Here is a 25271-nt window from a genome sequence, read left to right as displayed (position 1 = left end):
TGGCCGAATTGGTGATAGCACCTGATGGAGTAAGAAACTGATGGAGTTAGAAAAGTGGTGTCTTTTGCTAACGTGGTTAGCTAATAGATTTACATATTTTGTCTTCCCTGTAAAACATTTTAAAAATCTGAAATGGTGGCTTTATTCACAAGATCTGTATCTTTCATTTGGTGTCTTGGACTTGTTAATGTGTGAAAGTTAAATATTTTAAAAAAATATTTTTTTGAATTTCGCGCCCTGCACTTTGAGCTGGATGTTGTCATAGGTGTACCGACCTCGGGCTTGCAGCCATAAGAGGTTTTAAGATGTTAAATTAAATTAGACTCAGTGACTTCATCACTGGCACTATGTAAACATATCTAATGTAATAACATATCTTAAATCAACAGGCTGTCAGGTTTTTCTGAAGACATGAAGAAAAAAAATATCTTGAAAAACATCACACATTTATAACATCCATAGTTATCAGATATAGACAAACCTTTTCACTTTTATCATTATCAATGAGAGGCAATATTTTACTTACAGGTTCTGGAAGATTTTCAGCACAGCGACCAACTATCCGACGACTAAACTATTTTAAGCCTTGGGGGAGGAGACTCAATGGTGTTATTTTCCCAGAAAGGGCGGTCTCTCACCTCCTCTACTCTCAGGTGAGGCAGGAAAGTTCCATGGAACGAGTTAAACACTTCTAGGTCACTTCTATAGCATAGTAGGTCCCTTCAGGAGAATTACCAGGGCCGTGTATTGACATTTACAGGGCAGGTGTTCATGTCTACAAAGGGCACGTAAACTGAGGGTACAAAACATTAAGAACAGCTGCTCTTTCTTTTTACAAAATGTGTTCCTAATGTTTGGTTCACTCAGTGTACGTCCAGTTTATGATGGATCAATCTTCTTTGTGGGGGAATTTTCACTAGAGAGGGGGTAGCATTTGTAGAACCCTCTCTGTGGACTTGTAGAACCCTCTCTGTGGACTTGTAGAACCCTCTCTGTGGACTTGTAGAACCCTCTCTGCGGACTTGTAGAACCCTCTCTGTGGACTTGTAGAACCATCTCTGTGTACTTGTAGAACTCTCTCTGTGGACTTGTAGAACCCTCTCTGTGTACTTGTAGAACTCTCTCTGTGGACTTGTAGAACCCTCTCTGTGTACTTGTAGAACTCTCTCTGTGGACTTGTAGAACCCTCTCTGTGGACTTGTAGAACCCTCTCTGTGGACTTGTAGAACCCTCTCTGTGGACTTGTAGAACCTTCTCTGTGGACTTGTAGAACCCTCTCTGTGGACTTGTAGAACCCTCTCTGTGGACTTGTAGAACCCTCTCTGTGGACTTGTAGAAGCCTCTCTGTGGACTTGTAGAACCCTCTCTGTGGACTTGTAGAAGCCTCTCTGTGGACTTGTAGAACCCTCTCTGTGGACTTGTAGAACCCTCTCTGTGGACTTGTAGAAGCCTCTCTGTGGACTTGTAGAACCCTCTCTGTGGACTTGTAGAAGCCTCTCTGTGTACGTTCCTGGTTATTGTAGTATTTATGTACAGAATCATTTCAGTGGAAGCCATAACTCTTATAGATTAGAGACAGTGACACAGTTCAATGGAAGCAGTTGTTGAACTTCTCCTTAACCCTTTAATGACTCACTTATCTTACAGTATATGGTATACCTGTATATTGTGGATGACGTTTGTTATAGTTCATATGGATCCCAGCACTCCATGGAAATGTCAGGTGTTAATGAGTGAGTGGGCTATCCAGTAGTTTTACCATAGAAATCTGATGACTTGATGGATGAATGAAACACCAATCAGGAGAGTTTCAGGCTGCTGTGTTGTTATTGTTTTAAAGTCACGTGTTTCTAATAAAATCAAGTCACAAGTTCAGTGGAAACATTGTAAACAACCTCCCAACCAGTCAATTAGAAAACAGTCTCCCTGTTGAAACTTGGAAATAAACCGGATTGATTATGAAATCACAATTTGTGACGGCTCTACTATTTGTTGAACTGGAAATTCCAGGTGATTCACGCCTGTCTATTCACAATGTCAGCTAAGAGCCACGCACGCACAACAGACACACAAACAAACACAAAGTAAAAAGAACCACCAAACATGTGTTCTTTAAAATCGTCACATAATTAAGTAGGAAATCTGGATGTATCTCCCAAATGAATTCTGATCATTAAAGGGCCAGAACAAGAGACTGAAAGAGCTTTGTCAAAGTCTTCTGATAGTTTCTAATTGTTATTTTTCTGCTTCCTGAAGTAATGAGTAAGCTGCACACTAAAACAACGTGAGCTAAATGACAGTAAATGATGAGTAATTCTGCTAGCCAGGGACGGTAACCAGCTCTACCGTCAGCCCTGTTTGGTAACACAGGGACTTTGTCCCAAATGGAACCATATTCCCAAACATAGTGCACTACTTAAAAGGCAAAGGCTCTGGTCAAAAGGAATGCACTACATATGGAATAGGGTAGCAATTGGGACACAGCCAGGAACAATAGAGCTGCATATTTCTCTTATAGACACATCAAGGCTACAATTATCAAGAAAGGTTTCAAGAAAATAAACCAAAAAGGAGCCATAAAATATACATATTAAACACAAAGTTTATATATACAGGGCTGTTGTCTCCTCATTAGGGCCTATATAGACTGTTGTCTTCTCATTATGGTCTATATAGACTGTTGTCTCCTCATTATGGTCTATATAGACTGTTGTCTCCTCATTATGGTCTATATAGACTGTTGTCTCCTCATTAGGGTCTATATAGACTGTTGTCTCCTCATTAGGGTCTATATAGACTGTTGTCTCCTCATTATGGTCTATATAGACTGTTGTCTCCTCATTATGGTCTATATAGACTGTTGTCTCCTCACTAGGGTCTATATATACTGTTGTCTCCTCATTAGTGTCTATATAGACTGTTGTCTCCTCACTAGGGTCTATATATACTGTTGTCTCCTCATTATGGTCTATATATACTGTTGTCTCCTCATTAGTGTCTATATAGACTGATCTCCTCACTAGGGCCTATATAGACTGTTGTCTCCTCATTAGGGTCTATATAGACTGTTGTCTCCTCATTAGGGTCTATATAGACTGTTGTCTCCTCATTATGGTCTATATAGACTGTTATCTCCTCATTATGGTCTATATAGACTGTTGTCTCCTCATTATGGTCTATATAGACTGTTGTCTCCTCATTATGGTCTATATAGACTGCTGTCTCCTCATTATGGTCTATATAGACTGTTGTCTCGTCATTATGGTCTATATAGACTGTTGTCTCCTCACTAGCATCTATATAGACTGTTGTCTCCTCATTAGGGTCTATATAGACTGTTGTCTCCTCACTAGGGTCTATATAGACTGTTGTCTCCTCAATAGCGTCTATATAGACTGTTGTCTCCTCATTAGGGTCTATATAGACTGTTGTCTCCTCACTAGGGTCTATATAGACTGTTGTCTCCTCAATAGCGTCTATATAGACTGTTGTCTCCTCATTAGGGTCTATATAGACTGTTGTCTCGTCATTAGGTTCTATATAGACTGTTGTCTCCTCATTAAGGTCTATATAGACTGTTGTCTCCTCACTAGCGTCTATATAGACTGTTGTCTCCTCACTAGGGTCTATATAGACTGTTGTCTCCTCAATAGCGTCTATATAGACTGTTGTCTCCTCATTAGGGTCTATATAGACTGTTGTTTCCTCATTAGTGTCTATATAGACTGTTGTCTCCTGACTAGGGTCTATATAGACTGTTGTCTCCTCACTAGGGTCTATATAGACTGTTGTCTCCTCACTATGGTCTATATAGACTGTTGTCTCCTCACTAGGGGCTATGCAGTGCTTTCAGAAAGTACTCAGTCCCCTTCAGTTTCCACATTTTGTTACGCTACAGCTTTATTCTAAAATGGATTACATGTTTTTCATCAATCTACACATTATACCAAATAATGACAAAGCGAAAACAGGTTTTTTGATTTTTTTTTGCAAAAGAAAAAATAAATACCTTATTTACATAAGTATTCAGACTGTTTGCTATGAGAATCGAAATTTAACTCAGGTGCATTCTGTTTCCATTGATCATCCTTGAGATGTTTCTACAACTTGAAAGGAGTCCACCTGTGGTAAATTCAATTGATTGGACATGATTTGGAAAGGCACAAATGTGACTATATATATAAATATATTTTAATTATCCAGCCAACTAAACAGAACTGTGGGAATCAATGGAGTTGACATTTTTATTTAATTTATTTTATTTCACCTTTATTTAATCTTGGCGCACGTATCCCTTTAACGGGGTCATTTTCGTAAACAACCGCTGAATTGCAAAGCGCCAAATTCAAAAAAAAATACTAAAAATATTTATTTTCATGAAATCACATGTGAAATATACCAAAACACAGTTTAGCTTGTTGTTAATCCACCTGTCGTGTCAGATTTGAAAATATGCTTTACAGCGAAAGCAATACAAGCGTTTGTGAGTTTATCGATCACTAGATAAAACATTACGAACAGCTAGCAGCAGTGACCAATGTAGATTGGTCACTAAAGCCAGAAAAGCAATACAATTAATCGCTTACCTTTGATGATCTTCGGATGTTTGCACTCACGAGACTCCCAGTTACACAATAAATGTTCCTTTTGTTCGATACATATTATTTTTATATCCAAAAACCTCCATTTGGTTGGTGAGTTATGTTCAGAAATCAACAGGCTCGAGCAGTCATGAAGGGCAGACGAAAATTCCAAACAGTATCCGTAAAGTTCGTAGAAACATGTCAAACGTTTTTTATAATCAATCCTCAGGATGGTCAGTTTGACGAGGGTATGTTTGGCAGCATGAGTGAAGGATGCTTTGTTGCGAAATAGGAAGCCGATTCTAGATTTCATTTTGGATTGGAGATGCTTAATGTGAGTCTGTAAGGAGAGTTTACAGTCTAACCAGACACCTAGGTATTTGTAGTGGTCCACATATTCTAAGTCAGAACCGTCCAGAGTAGTGATGCTGGACGGGCGGGCGCCGGCAGCAATCGGTTGAAGAGCATGCATTTAGTTTTACTTGCATTTAAGAGCAGTTGGAGGCCACGGAAGGAGAGTTATACGGCATTGAAGCTCGTCTGGAGGTTAGTTAAGACAGTGTCAAAAGAAGGGCCAGATGTATACAGAATGGTGTTGTCTGCGTATAGGTGGATCAAAGAATCACCAGCAGCAAGTGCGACATCAGTGATATATACAGAGAAAAGAGTCGGCCCGAGAATTGAACCCTGTGGCACCCCCATAAAGACTGTCTGAGGTCCGGACAACAGGCCCTCCGATTTGACACACTGAACTCTATCAGAGAAGTAGTTGTGGAACCAGGCGAGGCAATCATTTGAGAAACCAAGGTTGTTGAGTCTGCCAATAAGAATGTTGTGATTGACAGAGTCGAAAGCCTTGGCCAGGTCGATGAAAACGGCTGCACAGTACTGTCTTTTATCGATGGCGGTTATGATATCGTTTAGGACCTTGAGCGTGGCTGAAGTGCACCCATGACCAGCTCTGAAACCAGATTGCATAGCGGAGAAGGTACGGTGGGATTCGAAATGGTCAGTAATCTGTTTGTTAACTTGGCTTTTGAAGACCTTAGAAAGGCAGGGTAGGATAGATATAGGTCTGTAGCAGTTTTAGTCTAGAGTGTCTCCCCCTTTGCTTTCCAAGCTATGGGAATCTCAGACGATACGAAAGAGAGGTTGAACAGGCTAGTAATAGGGGTTGCAACAATTTCGGCAGATAATTTTAGAAGGAGAGGGTCCAGATTGTCTAGCCCGGCTGATTTGTAGGGGTCCAGATTTTGCAGCTCTTTCAGAACATCAGCTGTCTGGATTTGGGTGAAGGAGAAATGGGGGAGGCTTGGGTGAGTTGCTGTGGGGGGTGCAGTGCTGTTGACCGGGGTAGGGGTAGCTAGGTGGAAAGCATGGCCAGCCGTAGAGAAATCCTTATTGAAATTCTCAGTTATAGTGGATTTATTGGTGGTGACAGTGTTTCCTAGCCTCGGTGCAGTGGACAGCTGGGAGGAGGTGCTCTTATTCTCCATGGACTTTACAGTGTCCCAGAACTTTTTTGAGTTTGTGCTACAGGATGCAAATATCTGCTTGAAAAAGCTAGCCTTAGCTTTCCTAACTGCCTGTGCATATTTGTTCCAGACTTCCCTGAAAAGTTGCATATCACGGGGGCTATTCGATGCTAATGCAGAACGCCACAGGATGTTTGTGTGCTGGTCAAGGGCAGTCAGGTCTGGAGTGAACCAAGGACTAAATCTGTTCCTGGTTCTAATTTTTTTGAATGGGGCATGCTTATTTAAGATGGTGAGGTAGGCACTTTTAAAGAACGACCATGAGAGGCGATTCAGACAGCTAACAGGCCGCGGATAGCAAGCTAGCAGAAGGGCCTTAGAGGGACGTCTCGATGGAGGAAAGTCTGTTTTGGCCTCCGCGTGCGGTGAGTCGATTGACCAGTCGTGATGGATTAGTAGGGTTCCGAGTAGCAGAGGGTTACAAGTCCAATTGTCAAAATAGGTATAATGGCCCAAGAAATTGTCCGATGGATCTATACAGCTAACAGTCCAATATGCTCTAGACAGCTAGCGGGCCGCAGATGGGCATTCAGGGGACGTCGCGATGTAGAGGCCAGTTGAGTACCCCCTCGAGCAGATTACGTCGTAGTCCAGTCGTGAAGGGTCGGCGGGGTTCCGTGCCACATACCTGCAGTAGAAGGGGTCTGGGTATTGTAGCCCAGGAGTGGCTGATGGGCCTGTTTAGCTAGCTGGGAGAAAGGGCCTAGCATGGGCTAGATCCAGGCACATTTTTTCATTTTACCTTTATTTAACTAGGCAAGTCAGTTAAGAACAAATTCTTAATTTCAATGATGGCCTAGGAACAGTGGGTTAACTGCCTTGTTCAAGAGCAGAACGACAGATTTGTAACTTGTCAACTCGGGATTTCGAACTTGCAACCTTTCGGTTACTAGCCCAACACTCTAACCACTAGGCTAGGCTACCCTGCCGCTTGCTTCGGGACCGACGTTAGCCATGAGTAGTCACTCGGATGGCAGCTAGCTATTTGCAATGGTCCAGAGCTTGCGGTAGGAATCCGGGTTTATGGAGAGAAAATAGGTCCGTAAGCTCTGGTTAGAGTCGCGTTGTACAAACTGGCGAGAGCTTTTCGAGCTAAAGGTTAGCTAGTAGCTAGTGAGCTGGCTAGCTTCTGTTGGGGGATTCTTACGAGATAAATTAAAATACCTTAGAAAAAACAGGTCCACACCACATTAGGAGAGTATTTTGAAGTTTATGTTTAGAAAAAAATATAGAAAAGATATGTGAAGTAGAAGATATAAAAATACATATACATGGGACACGACAAGACGAAGGACAAAGATGTCTGACTGCTACGCCATCTTGGATATCAATATAAAGCTCCCACAGTTGACAGGCCATGTCAGAGCAAAAACCAAGCCATGAAGTCAAAGGAATTGTCCGTAGATCTCCGAGACAGGATTGTGTCGAGGCACAGATCTGGGGAAGGGTACCAAAACATTTCTGTAGCATTGAAGGTCCTCAAGAACACAGTGGCCTCCATCATTCTTAAATGGAAGAAGTTTGGAACCACCAAGACTCTTCCTAGAGCTGGCCACCAGGCCAAACTGAGCAATCAGGGGGGAAGGACCTTGGTCAGGGAGGTGACCAAGAACCCAATGGTCACTGACAGAGCTCTAGAGTTCCTCTGTGGATATGGGAGAACCTTCCAGAAGGACAACCATCTCTGCAGCACTCCACCAAATCAGGCCTTTATGGTAGAACGGAAAGACAGAAGCCACTCCTCAGTAAAAAGGCACATAACAGCCCGCTTGGAGTTTGCCAAAAGGCACCTAAAGGACTCTCAGACCATGAGAAACAAGATTCTCTGGTCTGGTAAAATCAAGATTGAACTCTTTGACCTGAATGCCAAGCGTCACGCCCTACGGTGAAGTATGATGGTGGCAGCATCATGCTGTTGGGATGTTTTTCAGCAGCAGGGAGTGGGAGAGTAGTCAGGATCAAGGGAAACATGAACGGAGAAAAGTACAGAGAGATCTTTGATGAAAACCTGGTCCAGAGCGATCAGGACCTCAGACTGGGGTGAAGGTTCACCTTCTAACAGGACACGGACCATAAGCACACAGTCAAGACAACACAGGTTTGGCTTTGGGACAAGTCTCTGAATGTCCTTGAGTGGCCCAGACCAGAGCCTGGATTGAACCCGATAGAACATCTCTGGAGAGACCTGAAAATAGCTGTGCAGCAACATTCCTTATCCAACCTGACAGAGCTGAAGAGGATCTGCAGAGAAGAATGGAGAAACTCCCCAAATACAGGTGTGCCAAGTTTCCTAGCCAAGAACACTCGAGGCTGTAATTGCAGCCAAAGGTACTACAACAAAGTAGTGATCAAAGGCTCTGAATACTTATGTAAATGTGATATTTCCGGTTTTTATTTTTAATAAATTTGCTAAAATTTCTAAAACCATGTTTTTGCTTTGTTATTATGGGGTATTGTGTGTACATGGGTGAGCATACTATATATAATCCATTTTAGAATAAGGCTGTAACGTAACAAAATGTGGAAAAAGTCAAGTGGTCTGAATTCTTTCTGAACGCACTTTATAGACTGTTGTCTCCTCATTAGGGTCTATATAGACTGTTGTCTCCTCATTATGGTCTATATAGACTGTTGTCTCCTCACTATGGTCTATATAGACTGTTGTCTCCTCATTAGGGTCTATATAGACTGTTGTCTCCTCATTATGGTCTATATAGACTGTTGTCTCCTCACTAGGGTCTATATAGACTGTTGTCTCCTCATTATGGTCTATATAGACTGTTATCTCCTCATTATGGTCTATATAGACTGTTGTCTCCTCACTAGGGTCTGTACAGACTGTTGTCTCCTCATTAGTCTATATAGACTGTTGTCTCCTCATTATGGTCTATATAGACTGTTGTCTCCTCATTAGGGTCTATATGGACTGTTGTCTCCTCACTAGGGTCTGTACAGACTGTTGTCTCCTCACTAGGGTCTATATGGACTGTTGTCTCCTCACTAGGGTCTGTACAGACTGTTGTATCCTCACTAGGGTCTGTATAGACTGTTGTCTCCTCACTAGGGTATGTACAGACTGTTGTCTCCTCATTAGGGTCTATATAGACTGTTGTCTCCCCATTATGGTCTATATAGACTGTTGTCTCCTCATTAGGGTCTATATAGACTGTTGTCTCCTCATTATGGTCTATATAGACTGTTGTCTCCTCACTAGGGTCTATATAGACTGTAGTCTCCTCATTATGGTCTATATAGACTGTTGTCTCCTCATTATGGTCTATATAGACTGTTATCTCCTCATTAGGGTCTATATAGACTGTTGTCTCCTCACTAGGGCCTATATAGACTGTTGTCTCCTCATTAGGGTCTATATAGACTGTTGTCTCCTCATTAGGGTCTATTTAGACTGTTGTCTCCTCACTAGGGTCTATATAGACTGTTGTCTCCTCATTACGGTCTATATAGACTGTTGTCTCCTTATTAGGGTCTATATAGACTGTTGTCTCCTCATTAGGGTCTATATAGACTGTTGTCTCCTCACTAGGGTCTATATAGACTGTTGTCTCCTCATTATGGTCTATATAGACTGTTGTCTCCTCACTAGGGGGACACTGTTGTCTCCCCACTAGCGTCTATATAGACTGTTGTCTCCTCATTATGGTCTATATAGACTGATCTCATCACTCGGTTCTATATAGACTGTTGTCTCCTCAATGTGGTGTATATAGACTGTTGTCTCCTCACTAGGGTCTATATAGACTGTTGTCTCCTCATTATGGTCTATATAGACTGTTGTCTCCTCATTATGGTCTATATAGACTGTCTCCTCATTAGGGTCTATATAGACTGTTGTCTCCTCATTAGGGTCTATGTAGACTGTTGTCTCCTCATTAGGGTCTATGTAGACTGTTGTCTCCTCATTAGGGTCTATATAGACTGTTGTCTCCTCATTAGGGTCTATGTAGACTGTTGTCTCCTCATTAGGGTCTATGTAGACTGTTGTCTCCCCATTATGGTCTATATAGACTGTTGTCTCCTCATTTTGGTCCATATAGACTGTTATCTCCTCACTAGGGTCTATATAGACTGTTGTCTCCTCATTAGGGTCTATATAGACTGTCTCCTCACTAGGGTCTATATAGACTGTTGTCTCCTCACTATGGTCTATGTAGACTTTTGTCTCCTCACTAGGGTCTATATAGACTGTTGTCTCCTCACTAGGGTCTATATAGACTGTTGTCTTCTCATTAGGGTCTATATAGACTGTTGTTTCCTCATTAGTGTCTATATAGACTGTTGTCTCCTCACTAGGGTCTATATAGACTGTTGTCTCCTCACTAGGGCATATATAGACTGTTGTCTCCTCATTAGGGTCTATATAGACTGTTGTCTCCTCATTATGGTCTATATAGACTGTTGTCTCCTCATTATGGTCTATATAGACTGTTGTCTCCTTACTAGGGTCTATATAGACTGTTGTCTCCTCACTAGGGTCTATATAGACTGTTGTCTCCTCATTATGGTCTATATAGACTGTTGTCTCCTCACTAGGGTCTATATAGACTGTTGTCTCCTCACTAGGGTCTATATAGACTGTTATCTTCTCATTAGGGTCTATATAGACTGTTGTCTCCTCATTAGGGTCTATATAGACTGTTGTCTCCTCACTAGGGTCTGTGCAGTGCTTTCAGAAAGTACTCAGTCCTCTTCAGTTTCCACATTTTGTTACGCTACAGCTTTATTCTAAAATGGATTAAATGTTTTTCATCAATCTACACATTATACCAAATAATGACAAAGCGAAAACAGGTTGTTAGATTTTTTTGCAAAAGAAAAATTAAATACCTTATTTACATAAGTATTCAGACCGTTTGCTATGAGAATCTAAATTTAACTCAGTTGCATTCTGTTTCCATTGATCATCCTTGAGATGTTTCTACAACTTGAACGGAGTCCACCTGTGGTAAATTCAATTGATTAGACATGATTTCGAAAGGCACAAATGTGACTATATATATATTTTTTTTAATTTACCAGTCAACTAAACACAACTGTGGGAATCAATGAAGTTGACATTTTTTATTTATTTATTTAATTTCACCTTTATTTAACCTTATTATTTAACTTTATTTATTTATTTAGCTCTTTCAGAACATCAGCTATCTGGATCTGGGTGAAGGAGAAATGGGGGAGGCTTGGGTGAGTTGCTGTGGGGGGTGGAGGGCTGTTGATCGGGGTAGGGGTATCCAGGTGGAAAGCATGGCCAGCCGTAGAAAAATGCTTATTGAAATTCTCAGTTATAGTGGATTTATCGGTGGTGACAGTGTTTCCTAGCCTCAGTGCAGTGGACAGCTGGGAGGAGGTGCTCTTATTCTCCATGGACTTTACAGTGTCCCAGAACTTTTTGGAGTTAGAGCTACAGGATGCAAATTTCTGCTTGAAAAAGCTAGCCTTAGCTTTCCCAACTGCCTGTGTATATTTGTTCCTAACTTCCCTGAAAAGTTGCATATCACGGGGGCTATTCGATGCTAATGCAGAACGCCACAGGATGTTTTTGTGCTGGTCAAGGGCAGTCAGGTCTGGAGTGAACCAAGGGCTATATCTATTCATAGTTCAATTTTTTTTGAAAGGGGCATGCTTATTTAAGATGGTGAGGTAGGCAATTTTAAATAACGACCAGGCATCCTCTACTGACAGGATGAGGTCAATAATCTTCCAGGATACCCGGGCCAGGTCGATTAGAAAGACCTGCTCGCTGAAGTGTTTTAGGGAGCATTGGACAGTGATGAGGGGTGGTCGTTTGACCGCAGACCCATTACGGATGCAGGCAATGAGGCAGTGATTGCTGAGATCTTGGTTGAAAACAGCAGAGGTGTATTTGGAGGGCAAGTTTGTTAGGATGATACCTATGACGGAGCCCGTGTTTACAGATTTGGGGTTGTACCTAGTGGGTTCGTTGATCATTTGTGTGAGATTGAGGGCATTAAGCTTCGATTGTAGGATGGTCGGGGTGTTAAGCATGTCACAGTTTAAGTCACCTAGCAGCACGAGCTCTGAAGATAGATGTGGGGCAATCAATTCACATATGGTGTCCAGGGCACAGCTGGGGGCAGAGGGTGGTCTATAGCAGCGGCAACAGGAAGTGACTTGTTTCTGGAAAGGTGGATTTTTAAAAGTAGAAGCTCGAATTGTTTGGGTACAGACCTGGATAGTAAGACAGAACTCTGCAGGCTAACTCCGCCCCCTTTGGCAGATCTATCTTGTCGGAAAATGATATAGTTAGGGATGGAAATTTCAGGGGTTTTGGTGGTCTTCCTAAGCCAGGATTCAGACACGGCTTAACCTCTACATCACCAGAGGAACAGAGGAAGAGTTGGATAAGGGTACGGCTAAAGGCTATCAGGACTGGTCGTCTAGTGCGTTCGGAACAGAGAGTAAAAGGAGACGGTTTCTGGGCACGATAGAATAGATTCAAGGCATAATGTACAGACAGAGGTATGGTAGGATGTGAGTATATTGGAGGTAAACCTAGGCATCGAGTAATGATGAGGAGAGATATTGTCTCTAGAGACGTTTAAACCAGGTGATGTCACCGCATATGTGGGAGGTGGAACTAAATGGTTGGTTAAGGCATATTGAGCAGGGCTAGAAGCTCTACAGTGAAATAAGACAGTAATCACTAACCAGGACAGTAATGGACAAGGCATATTGATATTAGGGAGAGGCATGCGTAGCCGGGTGATCAATAAGGGTCCAGTGAGAGGCGATTCAGACAGCTAGCAGGCCGGGGATAGCAAGCTAGCAGAAGGGCCTTGGAGGGACTTCTCGACGGAGGAAAGTCTGTTTTGGCCTCCGCGTGCGGTGACGTCGATTGACCAGTCGTGATGGATTAGTAGCGTTCCGAGTAGCAGAGGGTTCCAAGTCCAATTGTCAAAATAGGTATAATGGCCCAAGAAATTGTCCGGTGGATCTATACAGCTAACAGTCCAATATGCTCCAGACAGCTTGCGGGCCGCGGATAGCTGGCCGCAGATGGGCATTCAGGGGACGTCGCGATGTAGAGGCCAGTTGAGTACCCCCTCGAGCAGATTACGTCGTAGTCCAGTCGTGAAGGGTCGGCGGGGTTCCGTGCCACATACCTGCAGTAGAAGGGGTCCGGGTATTGTAGCCCAGGAGTGGCTGATGGGCCTGTTTAGCTAGCTGGGAGAAAGGGCCTAGCATGGGCTAACTCCAGGCACATTTTTTTATTTTAACTTTATTTAACTAGGCAAGTCAGTTAAGAACAAATTCTTATTTTCAATGATGGCCTAGGAACAGTGGGTTAACTGCCTTGTTCAAGAGCAGAACGACAGATTTGTACCTTGTCAGCTCGGGATTTCGAACTTGCAACCTTTCGGTTACTAGCCCAACACTCTAACCACTAGGCTAGGCTACCCTGCCGCTTGCTTCGGGACCGACGTTAGCCATGAGTAGTCACTCGGATGGCAGCTAGCTATCTGCGATGGTCCAGAGCTTGCGGTAGGAATCCGGGTTTATGGAGAGAAAATAGGTCCGGTATGCTCTGGTTTGAGTCGCGTTGTACAAACTGGCGAGAGCTTTTCGAGCTAAAGGTTAGCTAGTAGCTAGTGAGCTGGCTAGCTTCTGTTGGGGCATTCTGGTTCCGAGATCAATTAAAATACCTTAGAAAAAACAGATCCACAACACATTAGGTGAGGCGGGTTGCAGGAGAGTATTTTGAAGTTTATGTTTAGAAAAATATATAAAAAAGATATGTGAAGTAAAAGATATAAAAATACATATACATGAGACACGACAAGACGAAGGACAAAGACGTCTGACTGCTACACCATCTTGGATATCAATATAAAGGTCCCACAGTTGACAGGCAACGTCAGAGCAAAGGAATTGTCCGTAGATCTCCTAGACAGGATTGTGTCGAAGCACAGATCTGGGGAAGGGTACCAAAACATTTCTGCAGCATTGAAGGTCCTCAAGAACACAGTGGCCTCCATCATTCTTAAATGGAAGAAGTTTGGAACCACCAAGACTCTTCCTAGAGTTGGCCACCAGGCCAAACTGAGCAATCGGGGGGAAGGACCTTGGTCAGGGAGGTGACCAAGAACCCAATGGTCACTGACAGAGCTCTAGAGTTCCTCTGTGGATATGGGAGAACCTTCCAGAAGGACAACCATCTCTGCAGCACTCCACCAAATCAGGCCTTTATGGTAGAACGGAAAGACAGAAGCCCCTCCTCAGTAAAAAGGCACATGACAGCCCACTTGGAGTTTGCCAAAAGGCACCTAAAGGACTCTCAGACCATAAGAAACAAGATTCTCTGGTCTGGTAAAATCAAGATTGAACTCTTTGACCTGAATGCCAAGTGTCACGCCCTACGGTGAAGTATGGTGGTGGCAGCATCATGCTGTTGGGGTGTTTTTCAGCAGCAGGGAGTGGGAGAGTAGTCAGGATCAAGGGAAACATGAACGGAGAAAAGTACAGAGAGATCTTTGATGAAAACCTGGTCCAGAGCGATCAGGACCTCAGACTGGGGTGAAGGTTCACCTTCTAACAGGACACGGACCATAAGCACACAGTCAAGACAACACAGGTTTGGCTTTGGGACAAGTCTCTGAATGTCCTTGAGTGGCCCAGACCAGAGCTTGGATTGAACCCGATCGAACATCTCTGGAGAGACCTGGAAACAGCTGTGCAGCAACATTCCTTATCCAACCTGACAGAGCTTGAGAGGATCTGCAGAGAAGAATGGAGAAACTCCCCAAATACAGGTGTGCCAAGTTTGTAGAGTCCTAGCCAAGAACACTCGAGGCTGTAATTGCAGCCAAAGGTACTACAACAAAGTAGTGATCAAAGGCTCTGAATACTTATGTAAATGTGATATTTCCGGTTTTTAATTTTAATAAATTTGCAAAAAATTTGAAAATCATGTTTTTACTTTGTTATTATGGGGTATTGTGTGTACATGGGTGAGCATACTATATTTAATCAATTTTAGAATAAGGCTGTAACGTAACAAAATGTGGAAAAAGTCAAGTGGTCTGAATTCTTTCTGAACGCACTCTATATAGACTGTCTCCTCACTAGGGTCTATATAGACTGTTGTCTCCTCATTATGGTCTATATAGACTGTTGTCTCCTCATTAGGGTCTATATAGACTGTTGTCTCCTCATTATGGTCTATATAGACTGCTGTCTCCTCATTATGGTCTATATAGACTGTTGTCTCCTCATTAGGGTCTATATAGACTGTTATCTCCTCATTAGTCTATATAGACTGTTATCTCCTCATTAGGGTCTATATAGACTGTTGTCTCTTCACTATGGCCTGTACAGACTGTTTTCTCCTCATTAGGGTCTATATAGACTGTTGTCTCCTCATTATGGTCTATATAGACTGTTGTCTCCTCATTATGGTCTATATAGACTATTGTCTCCTCATTAGGGTCTATATAGACTGTTGTCTCCTCATTATGGTCTATATAGACTGTTGTCTCCTCATTATGGTCTATATAGACTGTTGTCTCCTCATTATGGTCTATATAGACTGTTGTCTCCTCACTAGGGTCTATATAGACTGTTGTCTCCTCATTATGGTCTATATAGACTGTTGTCTCCTCACTAGCGTCTATATAGACTGTTGTCTCCTCACTAGGGTCTATGTAGACTGTTGTCTCATTATGGTCTATATAGACTGTTATCTCCTCATTATGGTCTATATAGACTGTTGTCTCCTCACTAGGGTCTGTACAGACTGTTGTCTCCTCATTAGGGTCTATATAGACTTGTCTCCTCATTATGGTCTATATAGACTGTTGTCTCCTCATTAGGGTCTATATGGACTGTTGTCTCCTCACTAGGGTCTATATAGACTGTTGTCTCCTCACTAGGGTCTATATAGACTGTTGTCTCCTCATTAGGGTCTATATAGACTGTTGTCTCCTCATTAGGGTCTATATAGACTGTTGTCTCCTCATTATGGTCTATATAGACTGTTGTCTCCTCACTAGGGTCTATATAGACTGTTGTCTCCTCACTAGGGTCTATATAGACTGTTGTCTCCTCATTATGGTCTATATAGACTGTTATCTCCTCATTATGGTCTATATAGACTGTTGTCTCCTCATTAGGGTCTATTTGGACTGTTGTCTCCTCACTAGGGTCTGTACAGACTGTTGTCTCCTCACTAGGGTCTATATAGACTGTTGTCTCCTCACTAGGGTCTGTACAGACTGTTGTCTCCTCACTAGGGTCTATATAGACTGTTGTCTCCTCACTAGGGTCTGTACAGACTGTTATCTCCTCACTAGGGTCTATATAGACTGTTGTCTCCTCATTATGGTCTATATAAACTGTTGTCTTCTCATTAGGGTCTATATAGACTGTTGTCTTCTCAGTAGGGTCTATATAGACTGTTATCTTCTCATTAGGGTCTATACAGACTGCTAGGGCCTATATAGCCCTTGTCAAAAGTAGTATACTCTATACTGTACTAGCCGGTCCCTGGTCATTAGTAGTATACTATATAAGGAATAGGGGCCATTTCAGACACAACCTGTCTGTCTATTTGAAGAGCTTTTTCATGGTTTCAAGACAGCCTAGTGACCAATGCAATAACTCACAGCATGTAATGAAACGTACACAAACAAAACAGACATGAGTTCCACCAATCACAGAAGGACTTCCTAAAAACACACCACTTCGATACAGCTACGACCAGAAGTGACTTTTGTAGCTGGTTAGGAGAGCATTCTCGCTAACCCTAATCCTTTTCCTAACCTTAACCTCATTCTCCTAACCAGCAACGTTAATTCTCCTAACCTGCTGTGTAAATTCTCCTAACCTGCTGTGTAAATTCTCCTAACCTGCTGTGTAAATTCTCCTAACCTGCAAAGTTAATTCTCCTAACCTGCAACATTAATTCTCCTAAGCTGCTATGAAAAAGTCAATTCCAGTTATTGATCGAACTGATGTGTTTTTAGGGAATCTCATATGCTAGAATGCGTACAGGGTTCTCTGAAACATGATGACGACAGAGAGGGATTTCAGTCATGTACTGCACACACCACAACCAAGGACAGTGGAATGTCTTGGGTTTGTTTTGTGTTGTAGGAAATAGTAGTGTAGAATGTGTAGTGGATTAACACCCACAACTCTATTTGGGGGCCATAAATAGTTGGATATCGGACAGTTACTTTCCTAATGTAATGATAATAATAAGCAATTTCACAACTCTAAGACAGGGTTATTTTAAAGTGGATGTATTTATTAACCAATAAATTTATTTCCAGTATAAAAAACATGTTCTTCAAACAGAACAGATAAATAAAACATGTCAAATGAGGATAAACAAATCCCACTTCCCTTATATGGGGGATTGGAAATGATGCAGACAATTACATTGATAAAAACAACACTCTGCAATATGAAACTGTTCTAAATGATGTAATAATAAATACTACACATCCACTTCCCTTCACGCAGTAATACACCTTTTATCAAATCATTAAACATCTATTAGAAACATAGTTCACAGTATATTGTATTGTAAACGGCACACATTGTACAGCATACAGTCTCTAACCTTCACCCCTCTATCTGTCTGTCCGTCCGTCCGTCCATAACTTCCTTCCTTCCTTCCTTCCATAACTTCCTTCCTTCCATAACTTCCTTCCTTCCTTAACTTCCTTCCTTCCTTCCATAACTTCCTTCCTTCCTTCCATAACTTCCTTCCTTCCTTCCTTCCATAACTTCCTTCCTTCCTTCCATAACTTCCTTTCTTCCTTCCATAACTTCCTTCCTTCCTTCCATAACTTCCTTCCTTCCTTCCATAACTTCCTTGATCTTTCTTTCATCCTTAATCCATTTAAAATCTTATTTTTTATTCCCTCCCCCAATCCATCCTTTATTATTAATATTATAATTTAATCCTTATTTTACCAGGTAAGTTGACTGAGAACATTACACATACCCAAAGTCAATCAAACCCAAGCATATTAATAATTGGTTCAATCTTGCCTCACTTTTGAAAATCACCGGTCGGTCCTGTTTGGTGAATTATCTTCATTACTCAATGAGTATCTCCTACTCTGAAATGGTCAAATACAGTCTTCTTCTTCTCTGCTCTTCCTCTTCTCGGTTTACAGTACATTGTGCTTCATCCTCCTCAGGAAATTCCGTAGTTTGAGCCTAGTTTGAGAGAGAGAGAGAGAGAGAGAGAGAGAGAGAGAGAGAGAGAGAGAGAGAGAGAGAGAGAGAGAGAGAGAGAGAGAGAGAGAGAGAGAGAGAGAGAGAGAGACCCTATATAGACCCTCTACTGGACCTGGCCCGTCACAACACATCTCTACTGGACCTGGCCCATCACAACACAGCTCTGACCACTACTCCAGGGTCGGACAGAGCACTGTCCTTCAGAGAAGTACACCACATGATGCAGTCCACACCATGTATCATTCAGATCATCAGCCTACATATGCTGAGGTAACCTCTGGCAAAAGACACCTAGAACAATCAGAGATAGGAGAGGTGCGCCAACTACTGCAACTAATATGCAGACTACTGAGCTAGACAGACCCTTTAATTCAGGGGCACGCACACGCGCGCACGCACACACACACACACAGGGTTGCAGATTGCATTGTACTTATTTTTTGTGCAGTCTTATTCCATTCTTATTAATTTGTTTACAACTATTCTTAATTTTTTATTGGCACCGGTATAATAATAATATTTATATAATGGTGTGTGTATGTATGTATGTATGTATATGTATGTATGTATGTATGTATGTATGTGTGTATGTGTGTATGTGTGTATGTGTGTATGTGTGTGTGTGTGTGTGTGTGTGTGTGTGTGTGTGTGTGTGTGTGTGTGTGTGTGTGTGTGTGTGTGTATATATATGTATGTATATGTATATGTATATATATATATATATATATATATATATATTATTTTGTATTGTTTTCAATGTACTTTACTCAAACCAGTGAATATCACTTATTATAAATGAGATCATTAACTATCAGCTCTTGGAATATCCAGGGACTTTACTCTTCACATTTTGGTTATAAAACAACAAATCCAGAATTTATTAAAAACATCAAAGGACAGGACATCATAATCCTACTGGAAACATGGTGTCGTGGAGACATAGATACTCAGTGTCCCTCAGGCTATAGAGAAAGTTTACTACCATCAATCAAACATAAAAATGTTAAACGGGGCCGAGACTCAGGTGGAATCATCATTTGGCATAAGCAGGACTTGGCACTGAATGAAATGAAAAAAGGTACCAGTCACATTTGGCTAAAACTTAACAAAGGTATAATCTATTGTGACAATGATGTGTACATATGTGCAGCTTATGCTCCTCCTTCAGATTCACCATATTATGATGATCAGTTTTTTGACAATCTCGATACAGAAATCATTACATTTCAGGCAGAGGGTAAAGTGCTTCTTTGTGGAGATTTCAATGCAAGAACAGGTTCTGAGCCTGACTACACTGATGCGGGAGGTAACCACCACATATTTGGTCACCCCTCCTTGTACAGCAGCCCTATTATAAATAATAGAAACAGTCCTGACCAAATACTGAACAAAAATGGGAAGGAGTTAGTGCATCTCTGTCGAGCCTTAGGCCTGTACATGCTTAATGGTAGAATCAGAGGGGACTCTTTAGGTCAGTTTACTTACTGCTCAGCTCTTGGGACAAGTGTAGTCGATTATGCCATCACGGACATTGACCCCTCCTCCATTAGTGCATTCACTGTCAGACCACAGACACCATTGTCAGATCACAGTCAGATCAACGTGTTTTTGAAGAAATTAACCGGCAATATTCATTCAAAAAAACTGCCCAATAAACTCTTCAACATAAACCAATCATACAGATGGGCTCCAAACAGTGCAGAGAGATTCATTGAAACATTGAACTCAAAAGAAATGATGAACTCTATACAGTTTTTCAATAACTCACAATACCAAAACAATAAAGATGGTGTCAATTCGGCTACTCTAAACATCAACTGCATATTCCAAAAAGCAGCATCGAAAGCAAATTTGAGAAAACCAAAGAAATGCAACATCAGAAACAAAAAACAAAATGTTTCTGACAAATGGTTTGATAATGAATGTAAAACAATTAGAAAACACCTAAGACAAATGTCAAACAAAAAACATAAGCAGCAAAACAACCCAGAGCTACGATATGAATACTTTGAAACTCTGAAACAGTATAAACATACACTGAAACGCAAGAAACTGAATTATACCAACAAGACACTTGATGAAATTGAAAACGCAATTGACCAAAATCAGTTCTGGGACATGTGGAACAATTTAAGCACAACAAAGCCACAAGAATTAGCCATACAAGATGTAGGAATTTGGAAAACTTATTTTGATAATCTATACAAAAACATCCCACAAAAAGACTTAAAACAGAACCAATTAGAAATTAAAGAAAAATTGAACATCCTTGAATCAGTCATTAAAAATAACCAAAATCCATTAGATTACCCAATAACCCAACAAGAACTAAATGAAAAGCTCAAATCTATTAAATCAAAGAAGGCTTGTGGTCTAGACAACATCAGAAATGAAATGCTGAAAAACAGCACACCTGAGTTGCAAAATGCTGTGCTTAAATTGTTCAACATGGTTTTAACTTCTGGCTGCTTCCCTGATGTCTGGAACCAGGGGCTCATCTCCCCTATCCACAAAAGTGGAGACAAATCAGACCCCAATAATTACAGGGGAATTTGTGTAAACAGTAACTTGGGAAAGGTTTTCTGTAGCATTTTGAATTCAAGAATCCAAACCTTTCTTCAAGAAAAAAATGTAATAACTAAATGTCAAATTGGCTTTCTCCCTAACCATCGCACTACTGACCATATATACACCTTACACACACTAATTAATAAACACGTCCACCAAAAAAAAGAGGGCAAAATCTTTGCTTGCTTTATTGACTTTAAAAAAGCATTTGATTCTATTTGGCACGAAGGGCTATTCTACAAAATTCTACAAAGTGGGCTTGGTGGTAAGGTGTATGACTTAATAAAATGTATGTACACAGAAAACAAGTGTGCAATAAAAATCAAAAACCAAAGAACAGAATTCTTTTCACAATGTCGAGGTGTGAGACAAGGCTGTAGTTTGAGTCCAAATCTTTTCAACATTTATATCAATGAATTAGCAGACATGTTGGACCATTCTCCAGCCCCAGGACTCACACTATTTGACACAGAGGTGAAATACCTGCTATATGCTGATGACTTGGTACTTCTATCACCAACCAAAGAAGGTCTTCAACAGAACATTAATATTCTAGAGCAATATTGCCATAATTGGGCCCTGGCAGTAAATTTCCCAAAAACTAAAATCATGATTTTCCAAAAACAAAACAGATGTCAGAAACACAAATATAAATTCACCCTGAACAACACCATAATTGAACACACAAAAAATTACACCTACCTTGGTCTGACCATATCTGCATCGGGAAACTTTAATATGGCAGTGAATGCACTCAAAGAAAAAGCCCGCAGAGCATTGTATGCAATAAAAATGAAATTATTCAAAATCAACATCCCAATTAGAATTTGGACCAAAATATTTGACAGTGTAATCCTACCAATAGCTCTTTACGGAAGTGAGGTTTGGGGGCCACTCAATAAACTGGACTTTAAAATGTGGGACAAACATCCAATTGAAACCCTACATGCAGAATTCTGTCGGAAAATCCTACAAGTCCAGAGAAATACACCAACTAATGCATGTAGGGCAGAATTGGGCCGCTTTCCAGTAATAATGAAAATACAGAAAAGATCATTAAAATTTTGGCTACATCTAAATTCAAGTCCAAATTCGAGTCTGCAATATAAAGCACTTCAAACCCAAGAGCTGAGCCCAGAAACGAGCCCTCTCAGTCAGCTGGTGTTGGACCTAACCAACCAAGCTGACACCAGCACTGCTTCAAAAGAAAGAATTCCAATAAACAAAATCATGAACCAATCAAAGGACTCATATTTACAACATTGGAAAAACGAAACAAAATCCCAAAGCCGACTAAATTGCTATCTGACCCTAAACAGAGAATATGAATTGGCTGAATATCTCTACTCTGTCAGAGATTCGAAGCAGAGACAGATCCTTACCAAGTACAGGCTGAGTGACCACCGATTGGCAATAGAAACCGGCAGACATAAAAAGACATGGCTACCCAAAGAGGAGCGTGTATGTGGTCACTGCACGACAGGGGAGGTAGAAACAGAGATGCACTTTCTCCTTTACTGTGATAAATATTCCTCACCAAGAGATTCATTATTCACAGAAATGACTACATTTATTCCAAATTTTAACTTATTAAACCCAGAGGAAAAACTAAAAATACTCATGGGCGAAGGAGCAATGGCTCCTCTTGCAGCCAAATATGTATTTGCCTGCCATAGCCTGAGAGACACTGAATAATAACATCTGCATAGTAAGCAGTAACTTACTTATTATGACTGTTATTGTTATTACTGTTATTGTTATTATTATTATTATTGTTGTTTATCATTCCTGATAGTAATGGTATGGGTGGTAATGGTAATGATAGCAGTTTAATGATGGTGGTGGTGGTAGTGGTGCATTACACCATACATTACATTCGACTATTGACTGTTACCATTTTATTGTTACTATTTTTATATTTAATTTTGTATTATTATTTACTGCCATTCTATATTATTATTTGTCATTGTTTTAATTGTATTACAATGTATATTGTATACATTGTTGCTTTGGCAATATTGACACAATGTTTTTCATGCCAATAAAGCAGCTTGAATTTGAATTTGAGAGAGAGAGAGAGAGAGAGAGAGAGAGAGAGAGAGAGAGAGAGAGAGAGAGAGAGAGAGAGAGAGAGAGAGAGAGAGAGAGAGAGAGAGAGAGAGAGAGAGAGAGAGAGAGAGAGAGAGAGAGAGAGAGAGAGAGAGAGAGAGAGAGAGAGAGAGAGAGAGAGAGAGAGAGAGAGAGAGAGAGAGAGAGAGAGAGAGAGAGAGAGAGAAATACAATTTAGTAATTGAACAGACTTCTGAACCTAAAAAGGAAGCTGTACTAGCTGCATAATACGATCAACGTAAGGAAACTGTCATCTAAAGTAATACCATCACAGTACAACAATACAACTGATGAAGAGAGAAATCAAGACCAACAGATATAGTGATACAGAAAGGGAGAGAGCAGAGAGAAAGAGAGAACAAGTGAGATACGAGAGAGAGTGATAGCAGAGAGAGAGAAAACGTGAGAGAGAGAGAGCAGAGTGCAGCAAAAGAGAGTGATGGCAGAGAGTGATAGCAGAGAGTGATAGCAGAGAGAGAGCAACAGAGACAGAACAAAATGAGAGGAAGAGCAGGGAGCAGAGGAAGGTTTCTCCAGGTTTCTAAATCAGTCTATCAATCCATCCACCTTTGCCTGGGGTACTCACCATGTGTACTGTGTAGTGGTCTGTGTCTGTCTGTTAGCTCCCTTCCACTCTTCCTCCTCCTCTTCCTGTTGTGTGTCTAGTATCTGGTCCCAGATCTCAGTGTTAACCCACAGCGACCCCGACACGGTGAGGCTGGGCTCGGTGCAGGTGATCCAACGGCACAGGGGGCAGCATACTGTCAGTAGGCCGCTCTGGAGCCTGGACATCGCCTGCAAGCACAGCCCACAGAATGTGTGCTTACAGTGGAGAATCCGAGGGATCTTCTCCCTACGAGAGTAGGGCTGGAGGCAGACGCAGCACTCCATGTCCTCGCTCATCAGACCCATGGCTGGATGGCTGGGGTGTGGATGGATGGATGGATGGATTTACGGCTGGAGCACAGAGGAACTCTGGACAGAGTCAGTGTCTGGGCAGGAAGACGTGGGGTTTAAACGCTGGTCTGAGGTCAGTGTTCCCCTTGTGAATTCTAAACGTCCTGGTTTGGATTTGATGAGGATGAGCTGATCCTAGATCTGTGCTTAGGAGCGTAGGTCAGGAAGCTGCAAAAGACATTAAGATGTTAAATTAAATTAGACTCAGTGACTTCATCACTGGCACTATGTAAACATATCTAATGTAATAACATATCTTAAATCAACAGCTTGTCAGGTTTTTCTGAAGACATGAACAAAAATATCTTGAAAAATATCACACATTTATAACATCCATAGTTATCAGATATAGACAAACCTTTTCACTTTCATCATTATCAATGAGAGGCAATATTTTACTTACAGGTTCTGGAAGATTTTCAGCACAGCGACCAACTTTCCGACGACTAAACTTTGTGTGTGAGAGAGAAGAGTGTGTGTGCTCTTATTTTAAGCTTTGGGGGAGGAGACTAAATGGTGTTATTTTCCCAGAAAGGGCGGTCTCTCACCTCCTCTACTCTCAGGTGAGGCAGGAAAGTACCATGGAACGAGTTAAACACTTCAAGGTCACTTCTATAGCATAGTAGGTCACTTCAGGAGAATTGCCAGGGCCGTGTATTGACATTTACAGGGCAGGTGTTCATGTATACTAAGGGCACGTACACTGAGTGTACAAAACATTAAGAACACCTACTCTTTTCTTTTTACAAAAGGTGTTCCTAATGTTTGGTTCACTCAGTGTACGTCCAGTTTATGATGGATCAATCTTCTTTGTGGGGGAATTTTCACTAGAGGGGGTAGCATTTGTAGAACCCATTCTGTGGACTTGTAGAACCCTCTCTGTGGACTTGTAGAACCCTCTCTGTGGACTTGTAGAACCCTCTCTGTGTACTTGTAGAACTCTCTCTGTGGACTTGTAGAACCCTCTCTGTGGACTTGTAGAACTCTCTCTGTGGACTTGTAGAACTCTCTCTGTGGACTTGTAGAACTCTCTCTGTGGACTTGTAGAACTCTCTCTGTGGACTTGTAGAACCCTCTCTGTGTACTTGTAGAACTCTCTCTGTGGACTTGTAGAACCCTCTCTGTGGACTTGTAGAACTCTCTCTGTGGACTTGTAGAACTCTCTCTGTGGACTTGTAGAACTCTCTCTGTGGACTTGTAGAACTCTCTCTGTGGACTTGTAGAACCCTCTCTGTGGACTTGTAGAACCCTCTCTGTGGACTTGTAGAACCCTCTCTGTGGACTTGTAGAACCC

The sequence above is a fragment of the Salvelinus namaycush genome, unplaced genomic scaffold, assembly GCF_016432855.1.
Source record: "Salvelinus namaycush isolate Seneca unplaced genomic scaffold, SaNama_1.0 Scaffold212, whole genome shotgun sequence".
Lineage (NCBI taxonomy): Eukaryota > Metazoa > Chordata > Actinopteri > Salmoniformes > Salmonidae > Salvelinus > Salvelinus namaycush.
The sequence above is the reverse complement of the archived record's forward strand: the minus strand, read 5'-3'. Positions refer to the sequence as shown.